The 3,085-nt window shown below is 41.6% G+C and overlaps 1 non-coding gene across 1 annotated transcript; it reads right to left on the reverse strand.

Moving 5' to 3' along the window:
• Positions 1-2,423: 2,423 nt before the first annotated feature.
• Positions 2,424-2,495, reverse strand: TRNAM-CAU. The gene has a single exon. It is a non-coding gene; the product is annotated as a tRNA-Met (tRNA).
• Positions 2,496-3,085: the final 590 nt, after the last annotated feature.

Here is a 3,085-nt window from a genome sequence, read left to right on the forward strand (position 1 = left end):
CACAGAGCTTTGCACTTTAGACTTTAAGCGTTAATGCCATGACCGGTTCAGAATATGTTCATATGTTCAAAGTAGTCGTTATCAGTCATTTCTTAAGTGTTTATGTCCATCCAGCTGTGTTTCCACAAATGACTCCTAGATGACAGTCAAATGATTTGAGATAGGCTGCCAGGGGACTTAAAAAATGAAACGATAGTATTAAGGGGTAAACGGCACCCTGCTGAATATGAGGGACTCACCACATCAGGGTCTGTAGAATAGACGTAGTGGCAAAGTCGTGTAAAAACAAAAAAATCTCGTCTAGCATTAAAAACTTCCAACCCTTTCCTTAGCAGAGGATGGCTTCGGTACATCGACCTCTGGGTTATGGGCCCAGCATGCTTCCGCTGCACCACTCTGCTGGTGTGCTTGCTTTCTCTTTATACCTCCACTTGATGACTGAGAGTGCATTTTCTTTTTTGCCTTGTCCTCCATTGTAGACCATCTTGCCTTTGAAAGATGTTAGGAAACCTGTCTTGTAAATGAAATACTGTTTCATCTGTAGAGCTTTCGGTCTTTCTCTCTCTGCATCTGGTTCACATTGGCTAGATTTCTGTGCTATTGTATAACCACGCCATACGGCTAAGCTGTACCAGCATCTTCTCTACAATTCCTCAATTTTTGTCAGTCTCCTCAATAAGTCCAGTCTTTGTGCAGTTGTCAGTTTTAACTGAGAAGTTGAGCAAAATTAAAGAAACTTCTCACCTGTTCAGACAAACCTACCTACGATAGGCAACTACTGAGAAAATCATTACAGAACGTTTTGAGCCAAAATATAGGAAGTCGATGCACAAATGATTTATTCTGTATTTACTTTCATCATTCTAGCCTGGGTGATGGTGTCCTTGATCACATAAAGCCTGAATTAAACAAAGACAGAGAGAGAGAGAGAGCATTTTGCGGTGCACACAACTAAAGACCAGGTGCAGGAAAAGGTGAAAGTTCTGCGTTCAGCTTGATGAGCTGACCACAGAGCTTTGTTTCCAATTTCTGTCCTCATTTCTCCATGATAAATGCTTCATTCGGAAAGATTGCACTTTAGACTTTTAAGCGTTAATGCCATGACCGGTTCAGAATATGTTCATATGTTCAAAGTAGTCGTTATCAGTCATTTCTTAAGTGCTTATGTCCATCCAGCTGTATTTCCACAAATGACTCCTAGATGACAGTCAAGTCATTTGAGATAGGCTGCCAGGGGACTTAAAAATGAAAGGATAGTATTAAATGGTAAACGGCACCCTGCTGAATGTCAGGGACTCCCCACATCAGGGTCTGTAGAATAGACGTAGTGGCAAAGTCGTGTAAAAACAAAAAAACCTCGACTAGTATTAAAACTTCCTACCCTTTCCATAGCAGAGGATGGTTTCGGTCCATCGACCTCTGAGTTATGGGCCCAGCACGCCCGCTGCACCACTCTGCTGGTGTGCTTGCTGTCTCTTTATACCTCCACTTGATGACTGAGAGTGCATTTTTTTTTTGCCTTGTCCTCCATTGTAGACCATCTTGCCTTTGAAAGATGTTAGGAAACCTGTCTTGTAAATGAAATACTGTTTCATCTGTAGAGCTTTCGGTCTTTCTCTCTCTGCATCTGGTTCACATTGGCTAGATTTCTGTGCTATTGTATAACCACGCCATACGGCTAAGCTGTACCAGCATCTTCTCTACAATTCCTCAATTTTTGTCAGTCTCCTCAATAAGTCCAGTCTTTGTGCAGTTGTCAGTTTTAACTGAGAAGTTGAGCAAAATTAAAGAAACTTCTCACCTGTTCAGACAAACCTACCTACGATAGGCAACTACTGAGAAAATCATTACAGAACGCTTTTGAGCCAAAAATATAGGAAGTCGATGCACAAATGATTTATTCTGTATTTACTTTCATCATTCTAGCCTGGGTGATGGTGTCCTTGATCACATAAAGCCTGAATTAAACAAAGACAGAGAGAGAGAGAGCATTTTGCGGTGCACACAACTAAAGACCAGGTGCAGGAAAAGGTGAAAGTTCTCATGCTCAGCTTGATGAGCTGCCCACAGCGCTTTGTTTCCACTTTCTGTCCTCACTTCTCCATGATCCATGCTTCTCTCGGTATGATTGCACTTTAGACTTTTAAGCGTTAATGCCATGACCGGTTCAGAATATGTTCATATGTTCAAAGTAGTCGTTATCAGTCATTTCTTAAGTGCTTATGTCCATCCAGCTGTATTTCCACAAATGACTCCTAGATGACAGTCAAGTCATTTGAGATAGGCTGCCAGGGGACTTAAAAAATGAAAGGAAAGTATTAAGGGGTAAACGGCACCTTGCTGAATGTCAGGGACTCCCCACATCAGGGTCTGTAGAAAACAATAAAACCTCGACTAGTATTAAAAACTTCCTACCTTTTCCATAGCAGAGGATGGTTTCGATCCATCGACCTCTGGGTTATGGGCCCAGCACGCTTCCGCTGCGCCACTCTGCTGGCGTGTTTGCTGTTTTTTTATACCTCCACTTGATGACTGAGAGTGCATTTTTTTTTTTTTTTGCCTTGTCCTCCATTGTAGACCATCTTGCCTTTGAAAGATGTTAGGAAACCTGTCTTGTAAATGAAATACTGTTTCATCTGTAGAGCTTTCGGTCTTTCTCTCTCTGCATCTGGTTCACATTGGCTAGATTTCTGTGCTATTGTATAACCACGCCATACGGCTAAGCTGTACCAGCATCTTCTCTACAATTCCTCAATTTTTGTCAGTCTCCTCAATAAGTCCAGTCTTTGTGCAGTTGTCAGTTTTAACTGAGAAGTTGAGCAAAATTAAAGAAACTTCTCACCTGTTCAGACAAACCTACCTACGATAGGCAACTACTGAGAAAATCATTACAGAACGCTTTGAGCCAAAATATAGGAAGTCGATGCACAAATGATTTATTCTGTATTTACTTTCATCATTCTAGCCTGGGTGATGGTGTCCTTGATCACATAAAGCCTGAATTAAACAAAGACAGAGAGAGAGAGAGCATTTTGCGGTGCACACAACTAAAGACCAGGTGCAGGAAAAGGTGAAAGTTCTGTGC

The sequence above is a fragment of the Protopterus annectens genome, chromosome 9.part0 (genome assembly GCF_019279795.1).
Source record: "Protopterus annectens isolate FY-2018-M chromosome 9.part0, PAN1.0, whole genome shotgun sequence".
NCBI lineage: Eukaryota > Metazoa > Chordata > Ceratodontiformes > Protopteridae > Protopterus > Protopterus annectens.